A 14,329-nucleotide genomic window follows, 5' to 3' on the forward strand; every position below is an offset into this window, starting at 1 on the left:
ATGTCCTCTAGGATTTTGTCCAAGCTCTGATTTAGTCTCATCATTCTCCTATTAAAGAAGTTTGGGTCATCTTGCAGTTGAGGCAGCTTGAAGATCTCCCTTATTTTGTCAGGGTGGGTGTGAACAATCTTCCCTCTAACCAGAGTTCGATAATCATAGAATGCGGTTCCAGTTATTCTCTGACTGTCTGTCTGCCACAGATTAGAGTAGAATTCCTGAACCATGTTTCTTCCCACCTTTGTCTCAGGATTAGCTAGGACTTCCCAGCTCCTATTTCGAATTTGCTTTTGGATCTCTGGATATTCGTCTTCTTTCAGATCGAATTTAACTTCCGGGATCACTGTCCTTAGACTCATTATCTTGTAGTAATGGTCTGAATGTTCTTTGGTTAAGAACTTCCCTTGATTCCAAAGTGGTTTTGGAATATTCTCTTTCTTGCCTCTTGAGGTGGTTTGTTTTCCCTTAGGAGCCATGATCTTGGTGAGTATTGGCTTAGTGATCACGGATAAACACACCAAACTTAGAGGTTTCCTTGTCCTCAAGCAAAAGAAAGGAAAGGAGAGGGATAGATGGAGAGCCAAGTTCGAATTGTGGAGGAGAGGAGGGAGGCCGAACGAGGATTTAAAGGGGAGGGGGGTGGGTTTCGAAAATTTTTGAAAAAGATATGATAGAATATGTGATTTGTAAAAGATACGTATGATAGGAAAAAGATGCAATTTAAAATTGAAAAGATATGAAAGATATTTGAAAAAGATAAATTTGTTTTTAGAAGGTTATTGTGAAAATTTGAAAAAGATATTAATGAGTTGAAAAGATTTGAAAAAGATAGATTTGTTTTGAAAAAGATTTGAAAAGAGGTTGAAGAAGAATTGAGAAAGATTTAATTTTAGGATTAAGATATGTTTAATATTTTTGGAAAAGAGTTTGAAAAATGAAAGTGTGAAAACATGTTTATGCAAGAAAGTATGGATGGAACTATGAAAATTTGAAAAAAATCAAGTTGGGAACAAAAACTTCCTCCCCTCCACAATCCTGGCGTTAAACACCCAACTACTGCTTGTTTTGGGCGTTTAACGCCCATCTGTAGCCTCTTTTGGGCGTTTAACGCCCAGCTGTTGCTTCTGGCTGGCGTTAAACGCCAGAAATCTCTCGTCATTGGGTGTTTTTCTGAACGCCCAGGATGCTGCAAATATGGCGTTAAACGCCCAGAAAGGTACCATTACTGGCGTTAAACGCCCAGTAGATGCTTCTTTTGGGCGTTTAACGCCCAATTGTACCTCTTACTGGCATTTTCTTGCTAGTGAGCTCCTTTTCCCTGTTTTGTACTCTGAATCCTTCTATAACCCTGTGAACTTATGCAATTGATTCTTTACCTTGAAGATTATTAATATTGAACTTGTATAATTTAAAAAATAAATAAAATGAAGAATAGAATAAAATAAAATAACAGAAAAAGTTTTGCTAATGGCTAGGTTGCCTCCCAGCAAGCGCTTCTTTATTGTCTTTAGCTAGACCTTGCTGAGCTTTTAATCTAGCCTCAGCCTTGAGCACTCTTGCTCAACATTGCCATCAAGATAATGCTTGATTCTCTATCCATTAATAATGAACTTCTTATTAGAATCAATGTCTTGAAGCTCCATATAGCCATATGGTGACACACTTGTAATCATATATGGTCCCCTCCACCGAGATTTCAGTTTTCCGGGGAATAGCCGGAGCCTAGAGTTAAACAGCAGAACCTTCTGTCCTGGTTCAAAGACTCTAGATGACAGATTTTTGTCATGCCACCTTTTTGCTTTCTCTTTGTAAAGCTTGGCATTTTCGAAAGCAGTGAGTCTGAATTCCTCTAGCTCATTTAGCTGGAGCAATCTTTTTTCTCCAGCTAATCTGGCATCAAAGTTTAGGAATCTGGTTACCCAGTAGGCCTTATGTTCCAGTTCCACGGGTAGATGACAGACCTTACCATACATAAGCTGGTATGGAGAGGTCCCTATAGGAGTCTTAAATGCTGTTCTGTAAGCCCACAGAGCATCATCCAAGCTTCTCGCCCAGTCCTATCTACGGGTATTTACAGTCCGTTCCAGGATTCTTTTTAGTTCTCTATTAGAGACTTCAGCTTGCCCGTTTGTCTGTGGATGATATGGAGTTGCCACCTTGTGGCTAATTTCGTACCGGACCATAGCAGAGTAAAGTTATTTGTTGCAGAAGTGAGTGCCCCCACACTAATTAGTGCTCTAGGGACACCAAACCTGCTGAAGATATGTTTCTGGAGGAACTTCAGCACTGTCCTAGTATCATTAGTGGGTGTGACAATGGCCTCTATCCATTTGGATACATAGTCGACTGCTACCAGAATATAAGTGTTTGAGTATGATGGTGGGAAAGGTCCCATGAAGTCAATACCCCATACATCAAACAACTCAATTTTCAAGATCCCTTATTGAGGCATGGCGTAACCATAAGGCAAATTACCAGCTCTCTAGCAACTGTCACAGTTACGTACAAACTCTCGGGAATCTCTATAGAGGGTAGGCCAGTAGAAGCCACATTGAAGGACCTTGGTGGCTGTTCGCTCACCTCCAAAGTGGCCTCCATATTGTGATCCATGGCAATGCCATAAGATCTTCTGTGCTTCTTCTCTAGGCACACACCTACGGATTATTCCGTCTGCACATCTCTTAAAGAGATAGGGTTCATCCCACAAATAGTACTTTGCATCAATTAATTTTTTCTTTTGTTGCCTGCTGTATTCTTTGGGTATGAACCTTGTAGCTTTATAGTTTGCAATGTCTGCAAACCATGGTGTTTCCTGAATGGTGTACAAATGCTCATCCGGAAAGGTTTCAGAGATCTCAATAGAGGGAAAGGACGCCCCTTCTACTGGTTCTATCCGGGACAGATGATCAGCCACTTGGTTTTCTGTCCCTTTTCTGTCTCTTATTTCTATATCAAACTCTTGCAGAAGCAACACCCATTTTATGAGCCTGGGTTTTGAATCCTGCTTTATAAGTAGATATTTAAGAGCAGCATGGTCAGTGTACACAATCACTTTGGATCCTACTAAGTATGATCTAAACTTGTCAATGGCATAAACCACTGCAAGCAATTCTTTTTCTGTGGTTGTGTAATTTTTTGGGGCATTATTTAAAACACGGCTAGCATAATAAATGACATGCAGAAGCTTGTCATGCCTCTGCCCCAATACTGCACCAATGGTATGGTCACTGGCATCACACATTAGTTCGAATGGTAAGGTCCAGTCTGGTGCAAAAATAATTGGTGTTGTGACCAGCTTAGCTTTCAGAGCTTCAAACACCTGCAGACACTCTGTGTCAAACACAAAAGGCGTGTCAGCAGCTAGCAGGTTGCTTAGAGGTTTTGCAATTTTTGAAAAATCCTTTATAAACCTCCTATAGAATCATGCATGCCCCAGAAAGCTTCTGATTGCCTTAACATTGGCAGGTGGTGGTAATTTTTCAATTACCTCTACCTTAGCTTGATCCACCTCTATTCCCTTGTTCGAAATCTTGTGCCCAAGGACAATCCCTTCAGTCACCATAAAGTGACATTTTTCCCAGTTTAAAACCAGGTTAGTCTCTTGGCATCTTTTCAGAACCAGTGTCAGGTGATCAAGACAGGAGCTGAATGAGTCTCCATATACTGAGAAGTCATCCATGAAGACTTCCAGAAATTTTTCCACCATATCAAAGAAAATAGAGAACATGCATCTCTGAAAGGTTCCAGGTGCATTACACAGCCCAAATGGCATCCTTCTGTAAGCAAACACTCCAGATGGACACGTGAATGCTATTTTCTCTTGATCCTGGGGATCTACTGCAATTTGGTTGTAGCCTGAATAGCCATCCAAAAAGCAGTAATAATCATGACCTGCTAGTCTTTCTAGCATCTGGTCTATGAATGGTAAAGGAAAATGATCCTTTCTGGTGGTTGTATTGAGCCTTCTGTAGTCAATACACATGCGCCACCCTGTAACTGTTCTTGTAGGAACCAGTTCATTTTTTTCAACCACTGTCATGCCTCCCTTTTGGGGGACAACTTGGACAGGGCTCACCCAGGGCTGTCAGAAATCGGATAAATAATCCCAGCCTCCAAAAACTTGGTGACCTCTTTCTGCACCACCTCCTTCATGGCTGGATTTAGCCGCCTCTGTAGTTGAACCACTGGCTTAGCATCATCCTCCAATAGGATCTTGTGCATGCATCTAGCTGGGCTTATGCCCTTAAGGTCACTTATGGACCACCCAAGAGCTGTCTTGTGTGTCCTTAGCACTTGAAGTAGTGCTTCCTCTTCCTGTGGATTCAAAGCAGAGCTTATGATCACCGGAAAAGTGCCACCTTCTCCCAGAAATGCATTTTTCAGGGACAGTGGTAGTGGTTTGAGCTTGGGTTTAGGATGTTTTTCCTCTTCCTGAAGAATTTTCAGAGGCTCTTTTATTTCCTCTGAATCCGCCAAATCAGGCTGAACATCTTTAAAGATGTCTTCTAGCTCTGATTCGAGACTATTAGCCATGTTGATTTCCTCTACCAAAGAGTCAATAAGATCAACTTTCATGCAGTCTTTTGGTGTGATTGGATGCTGCATGGCTTTGACAGCATTTAACTTGAACTCATCCTCATTGACCCTCAGGGTTACTTCCCCTTTTTGGACATCAATGAGAGTAGCACTCTTGTGCTCCTCCATTTCCAGCACTACAAAGTCAGTGGGAAAGGCGAATGGCCCGACCCTAACAATCATGTCTTCAATCACGCCTGATGGGTATTTAATGGAGCCATCAGCAAGTTGGAGACATATCCGGGTTGGTTTGACTTCTTCAGTTAAACCAAGCTTTCTGATAGTGGATGCAGGTATTAGGTTGATGCTTGCCCCAAGATCACATAAAGCTGTCTTGGTGCAATTACCCTCTAATATGCATGGTATCATAAAGTTCCCAGGATCTTTAAGCTTTTCTGGGAAGCTTTTTAGAATGACTACACTACATTCTTCAGTGAGGAGAACTCTTTCAGTTTCTCTCCAATCCTTCTTATGACTCAAGATCTCTTTCATGAACTTGGCATAAGAGGGTATTTGCTCAAGTGCCTCTGCAAACGGAATCTTTATTTTAAGAGACCTGAGATAGTCTGCAAAGCGGGAAAATTGCTTATCCTGCTCCTCTTTGCGGAGTTTTTGAGGATAAGGCATCTTGGCTTTGTATTACTCAACCGTAGTTGCTGCAGGTTTATTTCCTGCAGAGGTGGTTGGAGAAGCCTTTTTAGAGGGGTTGTTATCAGCACTTGTGTGTGTCTGATCCCTCACTGGCATTTGAATGCCAGGGTTAGAAGCTGGATTGGCGTTGGACGCCAACTCCTTACTTGTTTCTGGCGTTTGAACGCCAGAACTGAGCTTCTATTGGGCGTTTGACGCCAACTCCCTGCCTGTTTCTGGCGTTTGAACGCCAGAACTGCACATGGGTTGGTCGTTTAACGCCAGCTTTGCATTCTTTTCTGGCGGTTGAATGCCAGAGTTATTCCTCTCTGGGCTCTTACTGTCCTCAGAGGGATTTTGGATAATATTTTGCTCATCCTCTGTCAGTTGTTCTTTTCTTGGTTTTCTGCTGCTCTGAAGTGAGGTATTTAATGTTTTCCCACTTCTTAATTGAACTGCCTGGCATTCTTCTGTTATCTGCCTTGATAGCTGCTGTTTTGTCTGATTCAATTGTGCTTCCATAATTTTATTAGTATTTTTAGTGTCTTGTAGCATCTCCTTGAATTCTACTAGCTGTTTTGTTAGGAAACACAATTGCTGATTGAGTTCAACAACTTGTTCTGGAGGACCAAGTTCAGTAGATACTGCTTTGGTTTCTTCTTGTATGGAGGACCCACTGCTTATGTACAGATGCTGATTTCTAGCAACTATATCAATAAGCTCTTGAGCCTCTTCAATAGTTTTTCTCATTTGTATATATCCACCAGCTGAGTGGTCTAGAGATATCTGAGCTCTTTCTGTAAGCCCATAGTAGAAGATGTCTAATTGCACCCACTCTGAAAACATTTCAGAGTGGCATTTCCTTAGCATCCTTCTGTACCTCTCCCAGGCATTATAAAGAGATTCATCATCCTCTTGTTTAAAGCCTTGGATCTCCAGCCTTAGATGTGTCATCCTTTTTGGAGGGAAATATTGATTCAAAAATCTGTCTGATAACTATTGCCATGTTCTTATGCTTGCTATGAGTTGGTTATTTAACCACCTTTTAGCTTGATCTTTTACAGCAAACGGAAATAGTAACATTCTGTATACATCCTGATCTACCTCCTTGTCACGTACTGTGTCAGCAATTTGTAAGAATTGTGCCAGAAACTCAGTAGGTTCTTCCTGTGGAAGACCGGAATACTGGCAGTTTTGCTGCACCATGACAATGAGCTGAGGATTTAGCTCAAAACTGCTTGCTTTGATGGGAGGTATACAGATACTACTCCTATATGCAGTAGTAGTGGGATTAGCATATGACCCTAGAGTCCTTCTGGACTGTTCATTTCCACTTAGATCCATGATGGAGAAAGGGAGATGATGTGAATTGCAAGTAAAATATATTTTTAATTTTTTATTGTATTTAATTAAAAATAATCGAATAAAAAAACAGAAATAAAATAAAGTAAAATGATTAGAAGATAAAATATAGATTTCAAAAATTAAATGAAAAGGAAAAAAAAAAGAAATTTGAATGTTGAATTGACTAATTAATTGAAAAGATTTGAAAACTTTTGAATATGATTTTCGAAAAAGATTTGAATTTTGAAGTTTTAAAGCTTAGATAAGATAAAATAGAAAGTTTTAAAATAGAAATCTGAATTTTTAAAGGAAAATTTCGAAAATTAATTGAAATGAAGAGAAAAGATATTTTTGAATTTAATGAAGAAAGAGAAAAACACACAAAAGACACAAGACTTAAAATTTTTAGATCTAATGCTCCTTGTTTTTCAAAAATTTTGGAGGGAAAATACCAAGGAACACCAAACTTAAAAATTTTTAAGATCAAAATACAAAGAAGACTCAAGAACACCTTGAAGACTCACAAGAACAACAAGAATAAAACTCAAAGACTCAAGAACATAAAAAGAACACCAAACTTAAAACTTTTAGAAAAATAAAAATAAATTTTAGAAAATTAAAGAAAAATAACAGGAGAACACCAAACTTAAAAATTTGACACAAGATTTAATCAAAGAAAAATTATTTTTGGAAAAGTTTTAAAAGGAAGATACTCAATTACCAAGAACATAAGCACAACGCTCTAGCCAATTGAGTTATAAATTTAACGTGTTTTTTTTTAAATATTTAATGTATAAGAAAGAAGTTTTGAAAACTGATAATTTGAAAACGCACAAGAAAAACAAAAAAAGACATAGGACATGAAAAACTAAAGATCAAATAAGAAAAATAGCAAGAACAACTTGAAGATCAAGAAAGAACAATGAACACAAATTCGAAAATTTAAAGGAAAATAAAATCATGCAATTGACACCAAACTTAAAATATGAAACTAAACTCAAACAGAAAACTCTAAAAATTAATAAATAAAAATAATAAATTTTTGGAAAATTTTAGAAAAAAAAATAAAAGATTCTGACCCAAAAGACAAAATTTTCCTAATCTAAGCAACAAGATGAACCGTCAGTTGTTCAAACTCGAACAATCTCCGGCAACGGCACCAAAAACTTGGTGCACGAATTGTAGATCACACTTTTCACAACTCGTACCGCTAACCAGCAAGTGCACTGGGTCGTCCAAGTAATAGCTTACGTGAGTAAGGGTCGATCCCACGGAGATTGTCAGCTTGAAGCAAGCTATGGTTATTTTGTAATTATTAGTCAGGAAATCAATGATAAGAATGATTATATCTATGAAGAGTAAAAAGCATAAATTAAATAGTACTTGTTATGCAGTAATGGAGAACAGATTGAGGTTTTGGAGATGCTCTGTCTTCTGAATCTCTGCTTTCCTACTGTCTTCTTCTTCACGCACGCAGGTCTCCTTCCATGGCAAGCTGTATGTTGGTGGATCACCGTTGTCAATGGCTACCATCCGTCCTCTCAGTGAAAATGGTCCAAATTGCGCTGTCACCGCACGGCTAATCATCTGTCGGTTCTCGATCCTGCTGGAATAGGATTCAGTAATCCTTTTGCATCTGTCACTACGCTCAGAACTCGCGAGTTTGAAACTTGTCACAGCCATCTCTTCCCAGATCCTACTCAGAATACCACAGACAAGGTTTAGACTTTCCGGATCTCAAGAATGGCCGCCAATAGTTATAGCCTATACCACGGAGACTCTGATCATGAACCAAGAGGCTAAGAGATACACACTCAATCTAAGGTAGAACGGAAGTGGTTGTCAGGCACACGTTCATAGGTTGAGAATGATGATGAGTGTCACGGATCATCACATTCATCACGGTTAAGTACAAGCGAGTATCTTAGAATAGAAACAAGCGTGATTGAATAGAAAACAAAAGTAATTGCATTAATTCATCGAGACACAGCAGAGCTCCTCACCCCCAATCATGGAGTTTAGAGACTCATGCCGTAGAGATACAATGTAAGACGTGAAAATGTCATGAGATGAAAAATAAATCTCTAAAAGTTTGTTTAAATACTAAACTAGTAACGTAGGTTTACAAAAAATGAGTAAACTACGATAGATAGTGCAGAAATCCACTTCCGGAGCCCACTTGATGTGTGCTGGGGCTGAGACTTGAGCTTTACATATGCTTAGGCTGTTTCTGGAGTTAAACGCCAGGTTGTAACCTGTTTTGGACGTTTAACTCCAACTTGTAACCTGTTTCTGGCGTTTAACGCCAGAATGGAACATGGAACTGGCGTTAAACGCCAGTTTACGTCGTTCATCTTTGAGCAAAGTATGGACTATTATATATTTCTGAAAAGCCCTGGATGTCTACTTTTCAACGCAATTAAGAGCGTGCCATTTGGGTTTCTATAGCTCCAGAAAATCCATTTCGAGTGCAGGGAGGTCAGAATCCAACAGCATCTGCAGTCCTTTTTCAGCCTCTGAATCAGATTTTGCTCAGGTCCCTCAATTTTAGCCAGAAAATACCTGAAATCACAGAAAAATACACAAACTCATAATAAAGTCCAGAATTGTGAATTTTGAATAAAAACTAATAAAAATATAGTAGAAACTAACTAAATCATACTAAAAACTACTTAAAAACAATGCCAAAAAGCGTATAAATTATCCGCTCATCAGGCACCATCTTCCATCTTACACCAACTTGATGGTAAAATATTAACTTTTTCTCCACTAACCACCAATGCCTGTCGTGCTTCCATTTTCTCTGTTCTTACCACCACTAAGGCCTGCTCTGTTTTCATTTCCTCAGCTCTTGCCACCATAATAGCTGGTGATTCCTTTTCCTTTTCCTTTTCCTACTTGGTTCAAATATAATAACAACATTAGTACTAATCTTTTTTTTTTTACCAAAGATATGAGACTCGAACCCGCAACCTCTTAATTGAGTATGAGCAGACTATGCCATTTGAGCTATTACTCATTGGCTTAGTATTGATCTTTTTTAAAAGAACACTAAAAAAAGAAATATAACATAATTAAAATAAAAATATGAAAATGAGTCAATGAAACACTAAATCATATGAATTGCTGCAAGTTCTTCTTTAATATCTACATTGCATATACAAAACTTCAAGATACAAATATGCATGACAAGGATAAATTCAAATTCAACAATGGCACAAGATTAGTTGTTTACACAGCTGCTCACTAATTTTGTAATTCAAATTCAATGGCATAAGAAGCACACATACTGAGCCATTTTGTTTAATCATCCTTAACTCTATTTGAAACAACACAAATAATAGTGCTTCTTCAGCAACAACACCCACAATCATCTCATCATCATCATTAATCACTAAAACTAATAAGCACCCTCAATAACATTCTTACTATAATAATGATTCCAATCTTTTTTATCAGCATTCCTTGGTCTTCAATTACCACACTCCATCAAGTTCAGAAAAGACACACACTGAATAAAATCACAGAAGACTACCAAATGGAAGAGCGCGAATGCCGAAGAGTCTGACAAGCGAGCTGCAACTAAGACCAGCAAAGATGCTTCTGCAGTGCCAATGAAGACCGGGATGGAGGCGGCGTTGTTCAGGCTGTAACGAGGGAAGGTGACGATTCTACTTCATCCCTCAGATGCGGGAAGACGACGATTCTACTTCATCCCTCAGATGAAACTGTGAGGGTGAGAGACAGTAAGAGTGGAGGAGCGTGGCGGTGAGGGAAAAAACCATAAAAAAATCGTTTATAACCAGATAAACAGAACCACTAAAGATAGACCGTATTTTAATTTGACCAATGCTACATGTCAAATATTAATTGGTAGAATGAATGTGTCTTTAAAAGAAGTTATTTACTGTGTCTTTATGTGAATTAGTCATAATGTATTCATCTATTGAGTGTCCGTTTAGGCACCGTTTGGTTGATGTCTGTGTATGCCAAAGACAGAGACACTGTAGGACGTGTTCTTTGTTTGGCACGTGAGACACAAACTAAGAGAGACGCGGTGACACAGAGATACCCACAAAAAACATGTATTTGTGTCTTTATAATTAACTGAGATACTCATTTTTAAGTTGAGACACAAAAAATTTTTACCATTTTATCCCTTCAACCTATTTTTTTCTTCAACCATTCTTTGTTTCCTCTCTCAGCCTCCATTGTTGTTGCCCAATTTGGGTTTCAATGGCGTCGCTTCCATCCTCTTTGGCGGCGCTGTTTGTCTTCTGTCTTCTCCTTGCAGGTAGCGTCACAGCAAATAAGAAAGTCTCTCTGCCTCACCCTTTGATCAGTATCAACAACGACTGTGTAACAACGAAGACGCTCTCCCCCATTCGCATTTTGTTCTTCTTCTCTTCATCTTCTTTTCATTCTTCTCCACTTCTTTCTATTTTTGGTTTTGTCCTTCCATCTTTTCTCATTTTCATTTTCTTTTCATTCTTCTCCACTTCTTTTTTTTTTCATTTACTATGTTGCCTTATTCTACTCTCAGATTCAATTTGTATTTGTTTTAAAAAAATTTTAATAAAATATTTGAATGTTTGTATTATTCAATTAGAATGTTATTGAAGTATTTTTGTTTATTTTATAAATATTAAATTTTGGATTAATTTTATTTGTGGTGTTCTTTGCCATGGATGAGGTGATAACTTATTCTGTATTTGGATTGATAGAGATTTGTGTTTGTTATGCTAATTTTTAGCAATTTTGGGTAAATTTTTTATGCTTGTAAGGTTGATTTTGTTTTTGATGAAGAATTATCAAAAATTAGAAAAAATATGTGTTGGTCTTGAAGATGATGATGCCATGGTAAATTTTGATGATTTTGAAGGAGTATGAAAAGGCAGAAGTGGTGATAGTGATACTGGAATGAATGGGGTAAAATTGACTTTTTAATAAAATTGTGAGTGGTGTGTTTTGTCTATGTCTTAATTATCAAACAAAATACAAAATTAATGTCTTCTTGTGTCTATGTACTCTGTGTATTTGTGTCTATGTCTTCATAATTTTAAGATATAAACCAAACACAGCCTTAGATACTGTCTATGTCCATTAAAGACATGGACACTGTAACATATGTTCAATGTTTGTTTTGTGAGACATAAAAAATAGAGAGATACGGTTACACACAAAAATACATAAAATACGTGTATTTTGTGTCTCTCCCAAATCATGAGACACAAATTTTTATTGTGAGACACAAATTAAACTAAAATTTTGGACAAATTTACCCTTAATATTTTTTGAAAATTCTAGATTTATCCAAACCATTTAGCCTTTCTCTTCTCCTCCCTTAGTGCCTCAACCCCCTTCTTCTTCTTTCCATATCTTCTTTCTTTCTTTCTTTCTTTCTTTCTTTCTCTTAGAAGTATGATCACTGTCTCGCCTCCAGCCTTCCTTAATCTACTCGCCACCATTGCTAGCCGCATCCCTCACTTGGAACTCCCCCAACTCAACCTCTCCTCTCACCATCGTGTTGTCTCTTTTCTGCCTCTTGCCTCTGCGCTTCTGCATCTCGCGGTGCCTCCTTCCCTCCCTGTCACAGGTCTCACCGCGTCGCCCCTCCCTCACCGTTTCGGACTCGCCGTCAATGTGGGTGCTGTAGGTGTCTCTTGTTCTATCTATTTCACACTTTACCTCAAGGGTTTTTTCTTTTTTAGATAATAATATTTAAACACAGATTTGGTTATTTGAGTTTAGTTTGACTTTAAATTTTAATACTGAATTTGCTGTAATTTGATTAATGTTAATGTGAGTATCATTATACTGCCATTGTTTTGTTTCAATCTTCTTGTGCTTCTTTATTTTTATTTTTAAATTTTTCAGAATATATATTGTAAATCTTGTTTTGTTATGGGATTATGTAGATGAATGTTCTGGTTTCGCAATTAATTTTATTTATAGTTTTTTCTTTTGAAAAAGATATTAGATCTGGAAGTTGCTGTGAAAAAAAAGATTGAAAGATTTGAGGGTGATGAAGATGATAATGATGCTATTTTTTATGCTATGGAGGATAAAGTAGACATTTTACAAATTTGTATGTTCTGTCCATTATAACTACTAAACACAATTGTTTTTTATCATGTATTTGTGTATATGTCCATGTCTTTGTGTCTTTCACTTTTTCTCACTAATTTTACAAATACATTCCTTTTTACTTCCTTAATTTGAAAAGGCCTTTTTTCTAAATATATACTTGGTATATATTTACACAATTTATCTTTACAAGTGGAGAGACTATTTTCAATATTTGTATCCTTGACCTTGATGTCACAACATAGAAACATTTGAGGCTCCTTTCTTTTATGTTTAATTTCATAAAATTTGAACTTTATAAAAAAAACTGTTCTATAATAATCACAACCTAGTTATGTCTGATATTGGATCTGCTATGCTGAATTTGCAATAGAAAAAGCTAAGCAGGTGTGATGGGATCTACATTTATTGATGAATATGCTATTCAACAAAGAATATGCTATTCAACAAATAATTGATATTCCAGAAAACATTGATCCTGCAATAAAATGGCCAGAGTGCTGTATCTACAAGATCCCTAGAGGACTTCAAGGCCTTCATTGAACAACAAGAGCAGATCATAAGGCGTTGTTACCAGTCGAAGTTCCCTCACATCGGAAGCGAACAATTTGTGAGGATTATTCTGCTGGATTCTGTTTTCAACATGGAACTCTTTCTGAGGGAAGCGAAACGGTGGAAACACAAAGATGATTGTGTATTGACTCAACGATGTCTTAGCAAAAGCATCCAGAGGGACTTGCTGCTGCTTCAGAACCAGCTTCCAAATCAAGTTTTGGAGAAACTCTATGAGACTTGTGTCCCAAGCAATCTCAAAGAGCATTCCAGATTCGTTAGGCTTGCTCATGAGTACTTTGCATCTTGTTACCCTTATCAGAAATCTTCTGAGAGGAAGTTCGAGCCGAAGAAGTGGGAGAAATCGCTGCATTTCACTGATTTGGTTCGATGTTCTTATCTCCCCATGAACCTGAGTTTCAACGATGACAAGAGTCGCCACACTTACTCGCAAAAAGAATGTATGCTGAGGACCGCGACAAAGTTGAATGAAGCCGGAATAAGCTTCGAGAAGGTTCATAATAGATCCTTGCTAGACATAAAGTTTGAGAAGAAGAGATTCTTCAGCTGGTTTCTCTGCTTGGGTTGCTTCCCATATTCCAAGTGTTTTAAGGCTAGATTTCAGTTCCCACAGCAGAATGTGTTCTTAGGAACCTGATAGCATTTGAGCAGTGTCACTATCCTGAGGAGCCTTACATTTGCAACTATGTTTCTCTGATTGATTCTCTTATTCACACCAAGGATGACGCAGAATTGATGGTTGAGAAGGAAGCTATTGTCCATGAACTTGGAAGTGACAAGGAATTGGCAACACTGGTTAATAGTCTATGCAAACATGTTGTGACAAATAAAACATGTTACCAACAAATCATTGGAGATCTTAATGAACATTACAACAATGTTTGGAAATGGACTATGGGCACACTCAGGTGGGTGTACTTCCGGGATCCTTGGAGAAGCAGTTCTACCATTGTAGGGATAGCTGTACTAATATTCACCATCTTCAACTTCTGTCGAGTTGTTCAATTAATCTTTTAGTTTATTCTGTTCTATATACGTTTAATGGTTGAACATGTAACTCTAGTTTCCATATACTATTAAAATGGCCGATTCTCTGATGCATTTAACTTTCATGCCGAAATTT

The 14,329-nt window shown here is 37.8% G+C and overlaps 2 pseudogenes; one reads left to right on the top strand and one right to left on the bottom strand.

The window, feature by feature from the left end:
- The window catches only part of LOC112729867 (pre-mRNA-splicing factor ATP-dependent RNA helicase DEAH10-like), a 93,048-nt pseudogene that overhangs the window by 52,507 nt on the left and 26,212 nt on the right, over positions 1–14,329 (bottom strand).
- On the top strand, positions 11,906–14,326 carry LOC112727182 (UPF0481 protein At3g47200-like; annotated as a pseudogene).

The sequence above is a fragment of the Arachis hypogaea genome, chromosome 12 (genome assembly GCF_003086295.3).
Source record: "Arachis hypogaea cultivar Tifrunner chromosome 12, arahy.Tifrunner.gnm2.J5K5, whole genome shotgun sequence".
Lineage (NCBI taxonomy): Eukaryota > Viridiplantae > Streptophyta > Magnoliopsida > Fabales > Fabaceae > Arachis > Arachis hypogaea.